The 23,466-nt window shown below is 35.9% G+C and overlaps 1 long non-coding RNA gene across 1 annotated transcript; it reads left to right on the top strand.

The window, feature by feature from the left end:
* The first annotated feature begins 318 nt into the window (after window positions 1-318).
* LOC149786584 (uncharacterized) lies at window positions 319-22,353 on the top strand. Its single transcript, XR_016425211.1, has 9 exons — window positions 319-765; window positions 1,279-1,400; window positions 5,333-5,447; window positions 19,218-19,343; window positions 19,682-19,771; window positions 20,633-20,829; window positions 21,334-21,491; window positions 21,688-21,794; window positions 22,243-22,353. It is a non-coding gene; the product is annotated as an uncharacterized LOC149786584 (long non-coding RNA).
* The last annotated feature ends 1,113 nt before the right edge of the window (window positions 22,354-23,466 follow it).

Here is a 23,466-nt window from a genome sequence, read left to right as displayed (position 1 = left end):
AATACCTGGTATATTTCTTAGTGTGATACACACACACACACAAAACCAAAACAACACCAACAACATTTTAAAAAACCCACAAAAACGAGTGGCGCGCCGAAGCCACGGGATAAAATATCTTTTTTTAAATATTTATTTATAGTATCAATCACAAATTGAAATATATCCAGTATTAGCGTTGGAAAAGAAAGTTTTCTTTTTGTTATATTTTTTTAAAATTATCTCATCCTAGCGAAACACTTTCTGCAAATGACCTTAATAAAGGAAAATAATAAATTAACCTAAACCACTTTGAATGTCGACCGTAACTTGTGTTTACACGGCATCATGCGCGGAAGAAAATAACAACTGAACCGGGATTTCAGACAGCAGATGAACTTGATTCATTGAACTTCATTAGCGATTGTACAATCAAACAAATGCAACAGTGAAAAAGTGGAACTATGAAAAATCGAGAACGTTAGATTTGCGGAGGATTTATTCCGAATTATTGTCTGCTAATAGAGAATTCATGTCAGTTGCTGTGTCAGGGATGCTCACACAGCACGCCGTCCAAATGTGAAGTTGCGTCGTGCTGAAAGACATAACACTGTGCCATAATTTATCTTATGTCATGTAAAGAAGCTGCTTAAATTATAGTATTTAAAATTTTCTTCATTTTGTAAGAGCTCAAGAAATTAATTCTGGTTTGAAAGACAAGATGACGGTAAAACTCAGAAGACGTACCTGTACAGTACCGTTGGTGTTTGAGACATCATAAAAAAGGTAACTGCGTTAACTTCGCATTTTGTTTGGTAATATGTTGGAGATTATCTTTTGCAGATCTTCTTTGAGCTTGGAGTAACTTTTACATTCTAAACATTTTTATTTGCACTTATCTGCTTAACATGTATTGCTGGGATATCATACAGAATATGAAGTCAGTATAATGGTACTATATTTTAAATATTTGAATGATAAATTACTGATAAATGATATAATGATAAACTACAAAATAAATAATTTGCCCATTATCCAAAATATGTTAATTAAAACAAACATTGAATGTAAATTCAGATATAATGAGCAGTTGTAAGAAGTCAGAAATAACATTTTATCAATTGAACCAGTTATGTGTTATCATCATCAATTGTGAAATAAACACATGGAGACAAGTATGCTTAAATTCTAAAATGAACACACACACACACACACACACACACATATACATATGGTATTTTAATCTAATACAGAAAAGGTGACTGATATATAGAGACCAATAATTTTTTTCTTTTTCAGATACAAATTAAAAAACCTAATTCTGAGAGTTTCACCTACAACATTCATGATGGGAAAGGGCCACTAATTAAGACCTGACATATGTGGAAGAAAAATACCATCCATGTTGAAAAGGGCTAGAGGTAATGTGAGAAAACATAATTTATCAATCTGAATTAACATTATTGTTGCTATTTTATCTCAACTGGTCAAAAGGCTAAGTGGGTTTATGTAATGGTCCAGAGTGTGTTATTTATTTCACATCCCTTCTGTCTTTCAACAGTAAGAAATTAGCTACTTTGGAGTCCATAGTTCTGATCAGTTTGTTTATATAAAACTTGGTTTTGGGCTTAAATCAACATCTTGGATAAATCTAATAATGAGCAAAATCCAAGTATATACACGAGGTGATCATGTATAAGATTAGTTGAGTTCTTTTAACCAGCCTAAAAGCCATACTTCCACAATATAGACTAAAATCATTAAGTTGTCCTAGAAGTTTGATGAGTGTTAACCATTAATAATAATAAAGTGATCTTTCACCTGACTGAGCATGTTACCACTGCATGCAGTATTTATACATATAGTGCAGTTTTTACTAAATTTAGAATGCATGCTTATATAAATGAGATCTATATTGAAGAAGTGAACATGCATACAGATACATGAGGTTATAACCACTACTGCTGATTCAAGTTTGATCATACTTGGCCATTGGGCTTATATAGTCAAGCTTCACAATGATGCTTATTATGAGTGTGATAAAGGTATGTTAATGAAGTGACCTTGCATCTGATTGGCAGAGTTTCTTACGACTTGCACAACAGTGTTTATGATCAAATTTAGATCTGACTTGTTTAATTATTTGCTTGTATGTCTGAAACTGTAAGCAAATTCTATGCATATAATGTGGTGGTTCTACATCTCACTAGCCATTCTTGTTACTGCTCTTAAAACTATTTCTCATTAATTTTATCAGACTTGGTAAATAGATTTATCTCATCAAGATATAGCAAAGGAGCAATTTTGTAAAAAAAATATTCATTCATATTAAACTCAAATTCTGCATCTGATTGGTTGACCTTGCAAATACTATAAGGGCTCTATTTCTGACAAAAAAATTATTTTGATCTAATGTAGCAGAAATGCTTATATGATCAAAACATCGAACATATTTGATAACAAATAAGAAATAGTTTTTCATGTAAATTTGATAAACATTGATAAATCGGTTCATATCATTAAAAGCTTGGAAGAGTTTGATTACATGCGAGACCTTCACATATTAATCATGCTTTATTTAGAGAATTATTTTTGTCAGGATTTAGTAAAATAGGTAAAATCAATATGGACTGGTTTTGTTATGTACAGCAACACTAGTTGTTTACTGAGTACTGAGGGAATTGGAGTAAGGCAAGGGTACATTGCAGTAGGTAACCTGGTTGACTTGATAACAGGATTGTAACACAAACATTTTTATCAGGAGTCTAGCATACATACCATTGATTCACTGCAGATCCTGCCCCCATTAGTTACCTTTTAATACATAAAGCATTTGGGTTTTTTATGTCACAAATCCCATGGGGATTAAAATTAACATCATAGGTCTCACTGGATAGTTTCGTATTTTGACATACACCTAATTTTTAAGGGAGAAGGCATGAACTAAATTATCACAAGCCTAGCATTTCTAAATTCACACATAAGCTAAATCTATAATGTGGTTTAGATTTACTTTGAGTTAGGCATGGAAATAGGATGGCTTGTTGGTGACTGCCTGTCACAGTTAGATGAGCATTGGAGATCAAATGCGTAACTTGGTCTGCAAATGAGCTGCCGACCTTTATGTGTCTGCTACAGAGGCAAATATAAAAAAATCTAGATGGTTGAGGGGTGATGAAAAGTATGCTAATTTGTTATAGTACTAGTGAACTTTATTCATGCATAAGCCACATACTGATTCTTTTAGCTGCCTTGTCACAGAAAAATATTGAAAATAGCTATTTCTTGTCAAAAATGAATGTAAAATTTAAGAGATGGTGGCAGTGATGGTTCAGTATAGAAACCAATAGCTGCATCAGGAATTAACCTGATTACTGCAGTCAAAATCTCACATGTATGCTTTCTACAAAAATCATTAGTTTGTTTTTGTTAGTATCTTCAGTGTAAAATTATTCTCATTTTTCTGTAATTGGTCATTGTCGGATGAAAATTCACCAGATAAACTGTCCAGTGAGACCATAAAATACACAATTAGAAAATAAAATAAATTTATTCTAGAAAGAAATATTGCATGCAACTCTGTGACACAAATGAAATTAATGAGAAAACACTTAAACAAATGGCTAACATTACTCATCTGGCTTATATAACTTAACAGTTGGCCATTTCACTGTGGAGTAGTCAGGTATATCTAGTATTGTAAGAACAGAGCCTAAACAGTAATCTCGAAACTTTTATCAAATCAATTGCATACTTAGGTTTGGAAAGTATTACATGGGAATTATGTTAATTTTTAAAGATCAAAATGTACCTGCATGTTTTGACCCTACCAGAACCAAACTAAAAGCTCAAATGTGTGCAGCTGCTTTTGCTCGTCACAAACATAATTGGGAGTATAACTGCTAACCCTACCCACTAGCACACATTTAAGATCTTTAGAGTTTTTAAATACAGCCTTCTAATTATATAAGTTTCATTACATTGGTCAATAATTAATCACATGTGATGACACTTGTAACTAATCAAACCACAGCCACTGAGAGCAGACTAAGCACTGATATTTATATGGTACAGTGGCAATATACAGTCTGTCTGCTGCACAGTTAGTTACCTGCCCATTAAACTGACAACACATGAAACAAACTGGACAATTCTGAAAGCCTTGAATTTGACTTTATTTGTCTGTATGGTAGAACAGAACATGAGTTGAAAAGCTTTTAATGAAAGACCTTGATATCAAACCTAATAATAACTGCAGGAGTTATATTATGGATAATTAACCATTCTCTCAGTTTCAAACTGGGCATTCCATCCCATGGGGTTCTAAATGTAAACCAGTGTAACTGATATCCTAATGAACTGTAAAGACCATAGCAGCACAACAGCAGGGGACCAGATATGTCCAGATCCAGGAATCATAGACTAGTTTCAAACTGATAATGAGCCACATAAAAATGACACATCTGCTAGAACTTATGTGATGAAGATAACTTAAACTGCATTATTATTAATCCTCCTCCTCCACATCATCATAATTGAGATGCATCATATATGTTTTACATGTATTGTAAAATAGTTTATGCAGCATAATTCAGTGAAGACCTTTACTGCCAATTTACCAGTGAACCATTTGTTTCAGTGAACATATTTTATGTTGTAACAAGGAGCATCATTTAAACATTATGATACACTTATCATACCTGTATATGAAATCTTAATACTAACACTTATACTTGCAATACTACTACTAATAAAAACACCTGCACTGATAATTTGATTATGTTCAATTGGACTTGTATCTAAATGATCACCAGCTGTATGAAAAGACATATTTTAATATATAGATATTGGATGGAATACTAGTTACCACAATTGAATAGTCATATGATAAATGATATATTATTATTTTAAACAATTTATATTTGCAGTGAAACATACTTTTACATTATCTTCCCTTAAATTTCATTTATAGAGCAGTATACTCTGCATTCATTAAATTACTGAAATGGTTAATAATACAACAACAAATACTGCAACTTCCAGAACTACAAAAAATCAAAAGATATAAACAAAAACTTCCCTACATGTATCAACAGTTGTCACTTTATAGACAGAACCATGAAGATTTAGGACAGGATGTTAACAAATTAGGTATTCAAGTTAAAAAGAAAAAAATACCAAGTAAGCTTACTACCAAAAAAATCAAACAATAACAGTGAATTTTAGTACATTCCCAGGAAACAGAATATGTAATTTTTCTTAACTTGATCTGATACATCTTAAATCTATAGAAAATGATTCATATTGTATGACTAAAATATTATGTAAACAAAAATTCCATCACTTTTTTCAGATGCAACATGCATACCCCAACCCATCCTTCTTGATCATAAAGTATACCAGCATTCCACTATAAGATGGGGAGCTGTAGTTGCTCAGTGGTTAGCTTTCCGGACCTGTGAAATAAGGTAGGTTCAAATTCTACCATCGGACCAACCTGGGTTAGCTACCATGGTGCGTCCTTGGGCAAGGCACTATACTTAAAGTGCCTTGGCACTAAATAACTTACTTGTGTTGCTTTACCATAAAAAGCCAAACCAAACACAAAACAACAACTTTAAAATATGAGTTTTGTCACTACTAAGTAAAGGAAAATCATACTGAAGAAATGTTTTTGTTAATACAATTTAATGGATCTATAAATCTCTTTCTTCTGCAGGAGTTTAAAATGTTAAATTAAAAAGGTCATGGTACACATTGCTTTGTTCGTACACATCAGGCTCCGTATCCCATATCCAGCTAAAATTTTCAGTAGAGTCTGAATAAAAAATATTTTAATCTGGATGATAATATTCTTTCTCCATTCATATATTACACCAGCAAGATTGATCCAGACAAGATTACATTTTGCTATAACACTGATGATGAGTATGCCTCTTAACAACTGACAAATGTGGAGAGAATGGAGTTAAAATGAACTTTGATTTCTTTTCAGCCATAACACAAGATGATCATTTATTATGAAAAAACCTGAATAAAGTTGGAGTTCATAACCATGACAGTCTTGATATAATATAAATTCAATATATTATTGTTGTCTTGAGGTATAGTTCTGTATATTACAATCTCACACAAGATCCGGGTATATTTTAGTACCATACAGTTAATTCAGGATTGTATTAATACCTATTCTGGTGAATGAAAACTGAATAAGATTTACTATTTTGGAACCAGTTGCAATAAAGTTTACTACACAAGAGAAAATATGACTTTACTGTAATATCTAAAATGTAAAATCTGCAAACAGACTACTTGCTTGACTTTACACTTCAACTATATCATAATATTTATTTGAAATGAATTTATACAAATGGCATTAAATTGGGTTTCAGGCTGGTAATGACAATGGTCACACTGACTTAGACCCAGGGTGGGCAACCTTGTCACCAATTGCCACAAGTGGCAAATTGGCCGTGTAAGTTTGGCTCAGTTGTGGCATCTTATGATGTTTTTCACTTCTCATTCACCACACCTGTGGGTACATTGAAAAATAGTTTGCCCACCTCAGACTTAGAAAACTAGTAAATTATGAAAGAAAAATGTCATTAAATTATGCTTTTTTGGATTGCTAGATTAATAAGTTATTGTTGACTTGAAGTTAGAATATTATGTTGGTGAAGATAACACTCACAGTGACTTTGACATTTTGAGCTTTTTGTGAAGACATTGGAATTATGTGTATGAAGTGCTAGATTAAGTGTGTGTGTGTGATTTGGATTTGTTACATTACAAAAAAATGTAATGTAATTTAAAAAATTACTAGTTTAAAAAAACCTCAATCATATCATGGATTAAGTAATGATTAAATTGTATTGCAAAGATCAAATCAGCAAGGATAACACTCACAATGACTTGGGTATTCTATATCCCTAAGAACATTTTTGGACCTATACTGTATAAGAAATTGAATCATGTATTGCAGCATAAGAAAAATTTCTCAGGCATGGAATTAGAGTCTTAAATACAGAAAATCAGTACATACAAAATAAACGTGTTGGTATGTGAAGATAACACTCACTTGACAATATAGCCAAGTTCTTATAACAAATGATATAACTTTATGTAGTTTGCTTGTAAAATAAGTTAGGAATGAATATTAATTATATAATTTAGAATAGAGAAAAGCACATTAATTTCCATCAATAAATATTTTGTGCTTAAATAAAATCTTAAACAAAAATGTACAAGTCCAAAATATAGTTCTACAATGTAAGACATAGCACATGTTGTTTTTGTTTTAGTGCTATGTCTTAATACCCAAATAACGGCCATGTATATGGGTTCCAATGTCGATTGACATCGGAATGAGTAGTCCAAGTTTCAGGAATAGCTCACACACTTGGCAGCCTATATCGACACTCTTCCACTAATTTATGTGTAATTAATATACTTACAGTGCTGTCTTTATCCTGGTGGAGTGAAAATATGACACTAGCAAATGGACACATTTTCATGTTCCATTGACATACATTTGAATTTGTTGCAATGCAACGGTAGTCGAGGTACGCCAAAGTTTGTTTAAGTAGGTTCATGTGGAGGATATGTTTCTTGAATGAAACGAAACATTACTTACAGTTCCAATAGGCAAAACATATTTTTATTTGTTTCCTTAAAGAATAATGTTTCAGCTTAACCCGATTTTGCCATTTCTGACTTTCATCGCTTTCCAGCCAACTGAAATGTGGACCAACAAAACTTGAAAACAGGTCTGGTTCTTTTGTGAGAATTTGAATTTATTAGAGAAAAGACATCAGGGTAAGTAAAGTCTGACAAAAACATTATAACTTTACTTTGTAGAAATGCATTGTTATTGGTTACCAGTTGTGTGTGATATTTCTGAAAATTTGACTTTCATTACACTGTTAGTCGACATCAAAACGCTCCACACAGCACCCTTCGTTAGGCAGTAAGACCCATCAGCCCTCCAACAAAAATATTGGGTGATGTGTCTTATGTTATCGGACTAGTCCAAAATATTACTTAAAGTTTCTAAACTATATACAGAACAGTAAGAAACAACTTAAAGAAAATAAATAACTTTTAAAAAAGCTCATAGTAATTGCAATATTAGTTAGAAAGCTGCTGAGCTGTCTTCATACCTGCAGCCCACAACACCTTATATACTTATGACATATTGCATAAAAACCCCAGCTTGTTAGAACCTTTAAACAAACATGGGACTTAGTATCGCAAAAGTACATTTAGTAAATCTGCACAATAATTATATTAAAAAAATTACCAACTTAATAGTTTACACATTAGTACCTAATGATTTTATAGCCAAGAAGAAAAAAAGTTGATTTCTCGTGGTACATGCCATGTTTACTGCTGCTGCTCATAGCAAGAGTTCGAAACCTGTGTTAAGCTATGTACTTTTACAGTATGATCGAGATACACCGCATGACAAGATTAGTCAGCATGTGTTTGTATCAAGTGAAATAAAACAGAGAAAATCAAAACTTAAACACAGTGACATACAGAAACTTAATATTGGTATAAACACATTGAGAATAGTGAAGTGGGACGATATAGCGTCAATGGGACTTACCATTAAAAACCACCCTGGGACGATATAGCGTCAATGGGAAATTTAACATTACGGAAACCCCTGGAATGATATAGCGTCAAGGGGAATTTAACATGGGAATATGGGACTGTTTAGCGTCAAGGGGAATTGAACAGGGTGGGACTGTATAGCGTCAAGGGGAATTTAACATGGGCAAAAAAAAAAAAAAATCTTGGGCCTTTTGAGCGTCAAGGGGAAATGGAGCAGGGTCAGGACCCTATTTTAATAAGGTCCCGACCTGATGGGCCTATGGAAATGGAACAGGCGAAAATTGAAACAGGGAGGGGTCTCTATTTTTTATTTTGTTTAAAACAAAAAAAAGTAAAAAAAAGGGTAGGCAGTGAAAGTCAAGATCTTTTCGAGACCTGTGAGTGGCCCTGAAAAGAGCCTTTGGGTTTATGTTAATATGCCCTTAACATAAAGGGCATCTGTGACTTCTTCTTGTCCTTAGGCTTCGCCTGACTGCAGGACCATAGACTAAAACTCTTTTGAGACATCCTTGCTTCTCCACAAAGATCCTACGTATCCATAGGCTGGTATATGTCCTATGGACAACTGTCCACTTGGATCGGACGTACATTGGTATGTCCGTCCTGAACATCATCAAAGACACAAGCGTAGAAGATTGAACGTTGGTCCACATGTTGAGGCGCTGAGAACAGGTGAAGGAATGCAGTGAACTGCACTTATTTATAGGGAGAGGAAGGATTGAAACGGATTGAGTTCATTGACCAATCCAAACACGCGTTACAAAATTCAGTCAGCCCACATCCAATCCAAAGAGAGCAGTCTGTGACGTCACGTGGTCTATATAGATTTGCTAGCACCTGTACGCAGTCAATTCATGCGACAGTTTTTCAACATGATGGAAACTCAGAAAACGATAAATTGGGGTGCACCAGCTGCGGAGACTACCCAAGGGAACCCGGACTTACTTTCAGAAGAGGTGAATTGGGATTTTGTGGATTTTCTTACCTCGCAAGAATTTGTTCCGGAACCTTCAGCGATGCCTAAAGTTAGAACAGGAAGGATACTAAGTGGTGAAAATGTGGGAACACGAGTACGATCACCGTTTGAAAACCGATCCCGAGTTTAAACGCCTCATGGAATGTTACCAGTTCATGGACCCTCTGAAACCGTGGGATAGTTTGTACGGAGGAAGGACCAATGCCACCAGTTTGCTGTACCAAGCCAATGAAGAGAAAGGAGAAGAAATCAAATACTTGGACGTGTGTTCACTGTATCCCTACGTGTGCAAATATTGTCGCTTTCCTGCAGGGCACCCACAGTTGTTGACGGAACACATCGACCTGAAAAACATTCGACAATACGAAGGCTAGATCAAATGTAAAGTTTTGGCTCCCACTGACTTGTACCATCCCGTTCTACCTCACCATTGTCAAGACAAACTGATGTTTCCTTTGTACCGTACTTGTGCTGAAACGTGCAACCAAGACCAACCTTGTCAGTACACCCAGGAAGAACGGGCTTTGACGGGGACGTGGGTCAGCGTAGAATTGTTCAAAGCTCTGGACATGGGATACCAACTGTTAGAAGTGTACGAAATCTGTCACATTCCCAAGACAGAACAATACCACAAGGGTGACCCCACTCAGAAAGGCATTTTGGCAGACTACGTTTATGCCTTTTTGAAACTAAAGCAAGAAGCCAGTGGTTATCCGTCCTGGTGTCACACTCCCGAAGACCAAAAGACATTCAAAGAGAAATACTGGGCACAAGAAGGCATTACTTTAGATCACATCGAGAAAAATGAAGGCAGGCGATCGTTTGCCAAAGTGATGTTAAATTGCTTGTGGGGTAAAATGGCACAATGACCGTGTTTACCCAAGACGGAATATTTGACAGAACCTTCCTGCTACTTCCAGATGATTCATGACAAAACTAAATTCATCAAACACGTGGACGTCATTTGCGAAGATTTGATCTTAGTCAGTTACGAAGAAGATCTGGACTTTGTAGAAGCCGACCCTTTTGGAAATGTTATCATTGCGGCTTACATGACAGCTCATGCTCGCTTAAAACTGTACGAAGCTTTAGAACTGTTAGGGGAACGCGTCCTGTACTTTGACATGGACAGTTGCATCTACATCGATCACCCGAGTTAACAGCACCCTAACATCGAAGGAGACCGTTTAGGAGCCTGGACAGACGAGCATTCTGACGACAAGATTCTAAGTTTCGCCAGTGGCGGTCTTAAAAATTATGGCTACGAATACCAGGACAAACAAGGAGAAGTGCACACGAAGTGTAAAGTGAAAGGATTGACTCTGAATTATCATACCAGTTGAGTGGTGAACTTTGGCGTATTGAAAGAAGCTTTGCAGTCTAGAGAAGATGAACACTTTAAAGTGACCACCTATCAACCGAACAAGATTGTACATCGTCAGTCGACCCTTGGAAAAAGTCTGTCAAATCGTGTATGAGAAGCGAGTGCGGCTTCCCAATCACTTTACATTGCCATATGGACATGTCGGTATAAAACATTGGTTGTAAGTGGATAGCCACTCACCAGAAGCATGACTTCGCCACAGCAAGAATCAAGTGAGAAACCTGATGAGAACTCCAAGTTCGAACCCTACCATTTTCCAGTCTTCTTACCTGACTATTGTGATTGTGCCTGTCGATTGGACACGTTTCAGATATGGCCTACGGATAGGGAAGGATTACCTGCTTCGCATGTTTTAGCTAGAACAGGATTTGTCTACTTGGGACCTGAGTCAGGATTGGGATACAAAGTACAGCGTTTCACTTGTGGACTGAAGTTACGAATGGATCTATGTATCTATAAAGGTTCAGCTATTCTGGAACATACTCGATGGTCTTTGCACTGCCCTTACCTTTCTATGGCCTTTCCACCCATTACACTACGGTACAATTATGACGGTACCTTAGAGACGGTACCTTCCAAAACTAGACATAAAAAAGGAACGATGTACAAGCTTGAGACTGCATTGCGACTAGTATAAAAAGGGGCTATGGTCAAGATCGATAGTTCATTGTGACTACCAAGACCAAGCGAACAAGATGAATACTTTCAGAGAAACACAAAACAAGTTCAGAAAGGCACAATTCAAGTTTGGGGCTTCTGAAGTGGAATGCGATTGTGAGCCTTGCAATGGGAACGATGCTGTACTCTGTGACCTTAGCGATGCTGTAAAGCATCATGAGAACTTTGTTCTCACTACCCCTATCATGGAAAGTGATGCTGTGCGTGTCAAACCTGAGGGATGCGAAAGCGATGCTGCTCGCCCTCTTGGACACTTTACTGGGTTTCATTTTAAAGGTGGATGTTCACCTTCACGTCTACCCCCCTACGGATGTCATCCAGCCCTGAGCAAACTCCTGTCCATGTCACCCAACCCTCATCGAAACGAACCTGTGAAAGACGAATATTCGTTCCCTGTGTGTTTGTCGGAATACTGCGACTTTGAAAATCGTCTTCAATCGTTCAAAGGAAAATGGCCTAAGTATCTGGGAGGACCGATCCCCGAAGAATTAGCCAGAGCTGGATTTTTCTACTTGGACGAAGGGGATAAAGTCAAGTGCTTCAGTTGTGGTGTGTCACTTCACCACTGGGAACCACAAGATTCGGCCTATCTAGAACATGCTTGTTGGTCACCGAATTGTCATTACTTAGCCTTAATGGGACCGAGACATTGAAGTAACTTACCATGTCGTTGAAGAAGAAACCAGATTGGCTAGGAGTCAAATGTTGGACATCACCGAGACCAGTATTTAAACTTCATTTCAAAAACGATATTGAATCATTACCTAAAGAACTGCAAGAGAAGATTTACAAGGAAGTTTGGCAGGGGCTTGCCAGAGTGAAATCTCAATGGGTAACTGTAGAACTTTTATTCCGAGAAATTCACAAGAGATAAGTGAAAAAAGTCAACCAGTGTGTTAGATTTCTCTGGGTCAAGGGTGCATTCATACTATTATATCGCTTTAGACCGTTTACATCAAAAGAGTTCAGTGAGATTCTTGAACGTTACCCTGAATGGCAGTGGTCTGAAATTACTCACTATGTGGATTACTTTTGCTCTAGGAGAAGATTGTGAATTGTACGTTTTTAAGTGATGATCTAGGTAATATAAGATTTTAGTCTTATGGGGATGTTTTCCTTCACATCCGCGCTTTAACTATAAGAACCCACAGTATTCGTCATTCAGACCGTGTGATCGACGAGAGAATCTAATCCGAAACCGGCTAAGCAATGAAATCATCTGAATTACACTAATAAATACTTACATAAAATATACATATATCAAATTTGGACCAATGGCGAAGACAAGGATTCGGTCTCCCCGAACTCTCCATTTATGAGAGGCGAGTGTGATCGACGAGGGAATCTAATCCGAATCTAGCCAAAAGTATTACAAAATAAATACACTCACAAAACAAGTACCAAATTCTGAACAATAGAAAAACTCATTTTATCAAAACTAGCCCACTGACTGATAAAACTCTACAAACAAATATCATTAAATTAAAAAACACCTAGTTCAAATACCAGGAAGAAATATACAGGGGGTGGGTGGTGGGAAAAACAAAACAAACCTTCTCACTTCTCCTAACTTAATACTCACCTAACACCCTAACCAACAGCTCCAAAAGTCTATCTTCTACATAGGTGACAGCTAAGACAAAGACTAGATATAACCATATAGTCCCAAAATAGAACGTATAAGGTGGTCGCAAGAATAGACCATCAGGGATCCCCCGTATTAAGACCCTAAACTTACACATATAAGGTAGTCGAAAAAACCCAACGACTATCAGGCCCGGCGGCACAATGCTGCAAATATAACAAATATATAGAATACCACCCCAAAAATTACTTGTATAAGGTAGTCAAAAAAACCCAATGACTATCAGGGCCAGCAGCACAAGGCTGCAACCAAAATTTACAACTAGATAATTAGGACCCAAAAACAATTACTCAGTAAGATGGAAAAAACACCAACTCCATCCAGGGCCAGCAGCACATGGCTGCAAAACCAATCGACAAATGCTGTCACCTAAAAGCTAACATCGACCTCAATAGACTCTATCTCTCTTAAAAACAGCACAGAGTTTTTATGATTCAAAATTCCAAAGACGGAAATTTAGAACAAAAATACCCTGGATCGGAAAAACCCTGCTAACCTGTGGCAAGACAACTCTGCCCGAGCCTGACCACTTTCGCCCTTTGCGATGGACAGACATCAAAACACATACGTGCAGTGCACGCATCATAAATTAAAAATACGGACTAGATCGGGTCCAATCCCACTAGTCGCTAATCAATGCAAATGAATGACAGAGTGTGTGCTGGGTCCAATCCCACTCAAACAAAACATAGGCCTTACAATCAGATCGATGTGTACACAAAAGTACCTTGACCTGACAGCCCAATCAATTAGTGTTCTGTGAACACAGAAATGCCTGGAGGAAGTGGCTCCATTCCTTCCTCCAAGGAGTAATCAATTAGGTGCCTGTGGCACCATAAACCAGTGGTACATGCTCAATGCGAAGTGCACGCCACTATAATTCAACTCAACAACAACAACAATCGTTCAGACCATTCCACGGAATAAACAAAGAAGATGGAGGTGACAAAATTATTCAATCTATTAAGAGATAAATATTTTTGGATAATGGATGTTGAATATGTTGTAGGAAGAATAGAAAAGGAATGGAGTGATGGAAATAGGCAAGACTTGTTAACTATTCAAGTCAAAGGACTAAAGGTGGCCGGAGATCTCATCGCAGGGATGATAGAAGAAGAAGTCAACAAGTCAAGAGGATTTACTGACCCACCTTATGTCAGAGTGGGAAGTTTGAAGGAAGCACTGGACCATGTCATCCAAGTCGGGTGCTTCCTAGAAAAAATATTGTATTGGATGGAGTGGCGATACGTAAAATGGGGGTTCGACCAGTTGACAAAAACGGAAGAAGTAATGAGGAAAGTGCTGACGGAAGAGTAAAGAACATCAAAGAAAGGTGGTCTAAGGAAAGAAAAGAAGAAGAAAATAGAAAGAGAAAAGAAAGCTTTGAGAAACTCAACAATAACTGGATAAGAATACAGGAGAAATTCCGAGCGATAGGTCATCCTGACTGGATGCCTGAGTCAGAAATAAAGAAGAAGATGACAGGAATATTGGTAAAAGTTAGGAGATGGTTCAAGAAGTGGAAGAGTTAGAAGAAGAAGAAACCCAAAGGCCCTTTTCAGGGCCACTCATAGGTCTCGAAAAGATCTTGACTTTCATTGCCTACCCTTTTCTTTTTTGTTTTAAAAAAAATAAAAAATAGAGACCCCTCCCTGTTTCAATTTTCGCATGTTCCATTTCCATAGACCCATCAGGTCGGGACCTTATTAAAATAGGGTCCCGACCCTGTTCCATTTCCCCTTGATGCTCAGCAGGCCCAAGATTTTTTTTTTTTTTTTTTTTTTTGCCCATGTTAAATTCCCCTTGACGCTGTACAGTCCCACCCTGTTCAATTCCCCTTGACGCTAAACAGTCCCATATTCCCATGTTAAATTCCCCTTGACGCTATATCGTCCCAGGGGTTTCCGTAATGTTAAATTTCCCATTGACGCTATATCGTCGCAGGGTGGTTTTTAATGGTAAGTCCCATTGACGCTATATCGTCCCACTTCACTACTATTGAGTATATATTTATAAATCTGAAATGGTTAATTAAAAATAGTTGTTAGTCAAATTATCAAGGATGCCAGTTACTAACTTTGATACTCTGTTTTTGTTAACTGAAAACATGTAGACTCAAGCCACATCTATAATGATAATTTCTGGCACTTTCAAGGCTGATATAGCCCTTTAATTAAAACCTGCAAAAATTTTTGACAATTTTATCTGCACACATTGCTGTACATTTTATACACATCTGACTTGCCAGTATTTCTCCCAGCCATTGAGCTACCATTGGCAGAAGAGATCTTTTTGCGAAAAATATTTCCAAATCAAATCCTGTTTGGTTACTTGTAAATCGACATGGAATAGCACAACCCTAGCACAAATATTACTACCCCTACTTCGTGGAGACATTGAGGCTATGACATTGTAGCTACTCAACCTTCTGTCCTATGACCATTTTGAATTTTGCGCTAGATATGGCTGTTACCAAATACCGGTGTCTAAACAGTACATAGGTGCTTTTTGGAAAGATTTGCATGCAGTAAGATTGCACATCAGATCCACAATATTTCCATCAATATCAACACAGATTGGGGGGGGGGGGCATTGAAATTGTTTCTACATATTTAAACAGGTTTTCAATGAATTGTTGCTTTTTGTTTTTATTAGCAGGTATTTATACATTTATAAAATGAGTGTCCTCTATCACAATATGTATCAATCTTCCTGCAAAAAAGTTTCCCTTGTTTTTTTGCTCCCAAGTTACTCCCATTTTATTCTTGATAAAAGTAGCTACCCCTCCCCTTACATCTCCTTATAATCATTCACAATTATAACCCCATTTAATTTTTCCTCACATAAAGTTATTAGTTCTTTAGTCAACTTATTATGTGTTTCTTGTATGAAAATCATATCATAATTTGTCTTGTTGTTTAGTTTAATTATTTTTTCCCTATTTATTCAGTTTAAATTTGCTGAGGCTATATGGAAGTTTTTTATATCCATTTTCGCCTCTCCACCAGGTTGTCGCATTTTTGGTTATACATTAAGTATTATTGGTTTTAATTTAGAATTGAAATATCACCTAGGGGATCAAATAGTAATTTATTAGTCAACATGTAGACCCACTCCATGACCTTCTTGAATCTGTAACCCAGAAATTCTGATTAACTATGCATCTTTTAGAATCATACAATACATTATATAAAATATGGTAATGTATACCTTAAAACAATACTGCATTTTAATCCAAGTTTCTAATTTTGCAAGAAGTTGTCCCACACATGCAAAATCATCTGCTACCCAATATGTAAACTTGTCGCCAGAACATAAATTCTCAAAAAATTCCCCAGCATATAGTCTGTTTCTAAATTCTTTAGTAATTTTCCCCCATCAGCAAGATGTAAACACATTGCATCGTATTTCATTGCTGTTTCTCTTCCACATAATAGCTTATTTTTTATAAAATGTTAAACTTTGCTAATCTTTTTTCAAGATCACTTTAGTTTGCAAAAATATATCTTGTCATTTATTGGCATTCTACATTGAATTTTGTAAACTAGCTATAAACCTGACCTAATTACTCAACTTAACTGCTGACAGAAACAGTCTACAGTAAATGTATTTCATTTCTATAGCTCGATGGATAAACATTACATCTTTTCAAAGCTGTGCACAGAATAGGCCGACACATCACGAGTCAGGAAAACATGGGGGTGGTATCCCTGTGTCCAAAATTAATATCATTTTGAATAGAATATTCTAGTGACAGTTGCCTCTTTTCAAATGGTAAGCATTGCTTTATTTTATTTTCATCAATCTGTCAAATTTGGTATGCATTTTGCTTTAATATTTGAGATGGAAACCTTAGGTGCATAGAAATGTCAGACAGCATTGTACATCATGGATGGTGTCCAACATACTTTTATGATCAGAAAACAAAATCCCATTGTTTTAGTTATGGCCACTGATTTTAAAAATATTCATCCAAGCTAAATATAATAATAATAATAATGAGGACTTTGTATAGCGCCTAATCTTTAGAAGTTCTAAGCGCTTTGCAACATTCGACAACATAAAAACATACACAATGTTATGATTACAAAAACAAACACCATGAAATTAGAAAACATAAAAAACATGCTGAGAATATTTAAGGTAGTTAACATTATTAAGTCTTTAAGTTTGTTTTTGCAGTCAGAATAAGTAGTTTTGAGAGCAGTCTTGAATGGTATCACCGAGTCTTTGTGTCTAAATTCAGTGGGCAATTCATTCCATGTTGCTGGGCCCAGGTATGCAAAAGAATGCTGTCCATATGACTTTGTTTTCATAGTGAGAATAATGAGTATATGATTGTCGGAAGAGGAATGTAAGTATCTTGCTGGTGTGTACACATAGGTGAGGTCGGATAGGTATGTTGGACTAGAGTCTGTCAGTGAAACGTAGCACAGAGAACAAATTTTGTGTTTGATTCTGGATCAAATGGATAGCCAGTGTTGGGTACAGAGCAGTGGGGAGGTGTGCTCTGATTGTGGTACTCTAAGTATGATCCAAGCAGCTATGTTTTGAACTTTTTGAAGTCTCTGCAGTAGATATTAAGATGAACCAGACAGAATTGAGTTTCCATAGTCCAGTCTTGAAAGTAGTAATGAACACACAAGTGTTTTAGTGGCATCAACTGAAAGATATGAGAATGGAGCTGATGCGTCTCAGCTCAAGATATGCAGCCTTGCATATGTTCATGACATGTTGGTGCAATGTGAGAGTACTGTCCAGAGTAACACCTAGGTTTTGTACTGATTGTGTGAATTTAATATTGATGTTGCTGATATTTATTGTGTGAGGTAAAGGATGTGAATGAGAAAGTCTTTGTGTTGTGATCAGAATGGCATCAGTTTTATCATCATTCATCTGCAGCTTTTTACAAGTCATCCATGATTTCACATCAGAAATGCACATCTCTACACCTTGGATGGTAGCATCAACTTCATTTGGGTGGATAGATTTGTATATTTGGGTGTCATCAGTGTACAATTGGTGAGACACTGGATGATGATCTATGACACTTGAGAGTAGCTGAGTGTATAGAATGTAGAGAACAGGTCCAAGACCAGACCCCTGTGGAACACCACAACATAGATCAGCTGGGCTGGAGTGTAATCTATTTGCAGACACAATGTGTGTCCTGTGGCAAGGGCGATATGCAGATTGTACATTGCTAAAAAGACTGTTTGAATTCAGACAAGATACAAGCTGGGATCGAACAACCTTTTCTAAGATTTTTTTTATGAATTGGAGATTAGAAACCGGGCAGTATTTCTTTAAATCGTTATGGTGTAGTGTTAGTTTCTTCAGCAGAGGTTTTACAATGGGAGTTTTGAAAAATGATGGAAATTATGCTGATGAGAGAGAGGTATTAATAACATCAGTTAGTGAAGGCAATACTGGATCTAAGCACTGAAGCAGCAGTAATGTTGGAATTGGATCAAGTTCACATGACTTTGGTGCACTCTAGGATGATTACTTAAGAATGCATTTATTGGTGGTGAAAGACTAAATACATGACTTGATACTTGTGTTTAGCATTAATTGGAAAGCTGAAGATTAGTAATCTTTTGACATACATATCTTAATTGTACCATTTAATTTACAAAATTCAATGTAATTTGCATTGGTAAAATGTGTAGCACAAGAAAAGTCATTATGAATCAGAGATAAATCATATCTTTGTTTTGTCTGGAGCTTGACTAATTTATTGCACATTTCTGTACACTATTTTGTCTTTGATCCAGGATTATTCACTGCATTTGGATGCATTTCATGGTGAAAATTCACCAGCTGGATTTAAAAGTGGTGAATATTGCTAGCGATTGTTCTGCAAACCCTGTATGTCACAAGGAGTCAGTGTATTCAAGGACTCATACAGTATTTACAAGTTCTTATTGATATTTCAGATGAAAATGAAGAACTGAAAAAAAGATGAAAACTCAAGTGGAAACCTTTCTGGTCAGCCATCTCATCCAAAACCTCCTGAAATGGAGAGTATTTTGCAGACTCCAAGATTTCCTCTTATCCTGCTGGTATGTGCTATTTAGTTTATCTGGTCTCTTTTTATCAGTTGCTTTTATACCATGCCACAATTGGAAATTCCTTATCAAAAGTATGTATAAATTTCATCATTTTTCTGTCTGTTTAATAAGATGTGTTTAAGAGTACTTACTTACTCATGATGCTGTATATATGAGATTAGATGTTTTGTTAAAAAAGAATGCATTTTGTGATATATTGTATCACTGCCTTATATACAGTGGTCATTGCAACCAGTATGCATTTTGTTTAGATGCCAAACAATCCAGTCTGATTTCTTTGTTTCTTTTTTACTGCAATTAAGGACTAGTGATTATTTTTATACATTTAGCTGCATCCAGAAGGACAACACCATCACCATCCCCATCCACTCTGGAGTGGAGAATATAAAGATTTCTCTCTGCCAGTTCCTCTGCAAGTAGTAAGTATTGAGGATGGAAAAAAATGTACATTATAGAATAATGAAACAAATACTACAGGTGTTGACTTTTATATAATCTCTTATTTCATTTACAGCTCACTAAGTACGAGTAAGTCAATTATACACTGTATTCGTGAATTTAATTCCCATCTAAGGTAGTAGAACTGTTTTATGTTTGACAGAATGTTGGGTAATTTGTGGCAGTACACTAAAAACACATTTTGTAGCATTTAAAAATGCTTATGTTCAATGCACGGAAAACTCATTGGTTTGTTGTCACTTCACTTGATAATAGTTTTGTCATCTTGTAGACATTTTGAATGTTAGTGTTCAATGCTATGGTCATATACATTGAGTCAACATCAAAATTTGTTTGGGAAATGGAAGATTATGACATGAAAGCACAAGCTCTTGTAGCTTAGATACTGTTATTTCAGAACATTGTGAGATGTTAATTAATTAAATTATAGGTCATAAAACATACTGTTCAAGACTTATCTGTGCAAATAAACAATGAATTGTTTTTCATTGATGTGTCGACTGTTCATCATTCCATTGGTTTTTTTTTATTTTCCTTTCTTATGTATACCATTGTTTTCTTAAGTCAGACGCTTAAACCATCTACATTGAATGCAGACTTTACAGACACCAGCAGTGAAACAACATATCCAGGGAATAAAAACATAAAGGATTATAGGGAAAAGTTTTATTTATTTTCAAATAAACTGTACAAAAACCATGTATTTCATTCCATAAATATTTTTCATTGTTAAACCCATGTTCACTGTACAGATCTTTATAAGGAGTTTATAATAATGATCTTGATCTTTCAAAACTAATTTCATCACAAATCTCTTACAGATTTCCAGTTCAATGTACTTATGAAACTGGACACAAATGTTGAGAATTTGTTGGAGCAGCTGGCCCTCCAAGTTCATAAACAAGGCCCAGACACAGAATATAGAGAAGAAATTCTTGCAATGCCATGTGATTCAGTGGAGGAACTAGAGGGCCTTTGCCAGAGGTTGGAGGAGAATCCCAAGCTCTCCAAGAAGATGGTAAATTGGGGCCTTATTTTCTATTTAAAAAAAACTGTTATAACCTTTATTTGCTATTGTGAACCTCAATATGCATTATGCAAGTTCTGCGGCGCCTGTATAATTATTTTTGGGGTTGGGGTGAACATGTAGTGATCAGCTGTTTTGTCTTATGGATGTAGGCCAAAACATGTTTAGAGATGAACATGTAACAGGTATTTTACTACATATACTATTACATATTATGTGGCTATTTTAATTCCATCCTTGAGTGAATGTCATTTATGAAGTTAATAGATTCACGGTGGTTAATTTGGTTTATAATTGCTGTTAGTACATTGTGTTGCGTAGTTAATGTTATCAAATTTTTCTCAAGTTAGAGAAAATAAATTTGCTTGCAAAACCATGGCAAAAATAACCATATACAAGCATATTTTGTCACATCAATCATGAAATACTACTACTAATAATAATATCAAAATCAAAAAATACTAATATTATTATTATTATTATTATTATTTTCAGATATGCTACTTGAGCTCCCTTGGCAGGTTTACAATTGGGGATAGTGTCTGCAGGATGATAAAAAAGCTTGGAACAAGAAGACTGGCCAGAGTATAGTCCAAAGGGACGTAAAGGGAAAAAAGCATTTCAAGAGCTTGTGATATGTTAGGTTTTGATAGGTAAGTATGGCTTGATTTAAATTGTGTTTTTCATGTGACTTGCCAGAGATTTTTAAATGAATTGATAAAGTAACTTGAGACCACATTTCAAAGTACATGTTTTAAAAATATTCCATTGATTATTGCTGGCATTTAGAAAAATGCAATGCATCCTTTGTTGTGAAACTTATTTTAAAACATTGTATTACTCTTGCAGAAGCCTGCTTGAAGAATAATGGCAAAGCAAAGGCAAATGGAATGGAAGAGGCCATATCAGAGACCCTCAAATATGCATCCAACCAACGCAGAATGATAAAAAACAAGGTAATCCAAATGACTCTTATTTCATCAATATTGGATTCAATTTCGTCTTTTAAAGCATAGTATTTGCAAAGCGGATGCATTTCTAAACTGATAACAAAATCAGCTTATCCTATTGCCCAGGACTATCAGAACTAGAGTACAGCTAACTACAATATACATACATCTTGTCTGATCGGACAAGTGCCTCCATTTGGAATTTTTATTCACATGAAATATTTGGACAAAATAAATTCATCTTTGCGCAAATTGATTGCACTATCCACTTGCCAGAAATGACAAGTGCAAAGTTATCTTATATCTTGGCTTAACGATATTAAGGGAAGCACAAGTGCAGTGAAGAAAATTTCATACATTTTTATAATGCTGATTAACATGACTTCTGAATATATAAGTAGTGCTGAGATGATATGACTTTATTTAAGCATTACAATTTTGCTTTAATTTGCAGGTGCCTGAGCAGAAGAAGTAATAGATAAACTTTACAGTGGAGTTGGAGACTGATTCTAATTCATAATCTTAATTAAATCTAGAAAATAAACATTAAAGTCATATTAAAATATCTGTTGTATTGTTTCCTTCTTTCATTTTTCTCTTAAAAACAAATCTCTGAACCTTTAGTCTGTAAATTCAGTGGATTCCTTATCAGCCCATCTACTTTTACCTTACACCATGCTACTTTAAAAAAAAAAAATGAATTATCCCCATTGGGGTAGGTCTTCCCGACCCCTCACCCTACTTTGTCAACTTACCTGCCACATTTAAATCTAATGGAAGGCCCTGCTGTAAAGCCTGTTAGCAAAACTATCCAACAAGAGGATTTCATAAATTTGCAATTCCTAGATGGATGGTAATGTTTTCATTTTTGTAATGTAGATTTGGACATTCTTGCCACCAGTATGGAATATGTGTTTCAGAAACACAAGCAGCTTTCATCAGATTTGCATATAGGTTTTATATGTTGTGAGTATGTTGTAGGAAGTTTTTTTTAATAACATTATACAGCATTCCAGCAAGTTCACCAAATCACATTGCCACAGCATTATATGACATTGCCACAATCTTATGGCAATGTTATTTCAACATGTAACTGTTAGCTCTGTTACACCTCTCCATGATGATGACACCGACAGCCTGGAAGAGGACCCCTCCCACAGACTATTATGAAAGCAAGTTCAATTACAAATTTTATTAAATCTCTCTAGGTCTTCATTGCTTTCATGGCCAAATACATGGAAATGGAGGAAAATGAGGGAAGATTATACGATCTGAAGCCAGTGGAAATGGCAGAAAAGTGTCTGTATTGTTCACCAACTACACCTTGTTCTTACAAAATGTGGCTGTTACACATTCCCATGATGATGTCACTGACAGCCATCAATGAGGATTGCACCAACAAGCATAATACAAATTGCTTCCATTGTAATTGTTATAATTCCAATTTGACTGCTCCGATGTCCTAGTGGTTAGAGCATCCGCCTCAGAAGCGGGAGGTCATGGGTTCAAAACCCGGCCAAGTCATACCAAAGACTTACAAAAGTGGTATTAACAGCTGCCTCGCTAGACGCTCAGCATTAAGAGGTTAGTGTTAGGACTGATCGGCCTGGTGTCAGGATAATGTGACTGGGTGCAACATCATACTACATGTTTGCAGCATGATGCCCCAGTGCTATAC

This window comes from Sinohyriopsis cumingii, chromosome 12, assembly GCF_028554795.1.
Source record: "Sinohyriopsis cumingii isolate HCF-2022 chromosome 12, ASM2855479v2, whole genome shotgun sequence".
Lineage (NCBI taxonomy): Eukaryota > Metazoa > Mollusca > Bivalvia > Unionida > Unionidae > Sinohyriopsis > Sinohyriopsis cumingii.
This window is presented reverse-complemented; position numbering and strand designations above follow the sequence as displayed.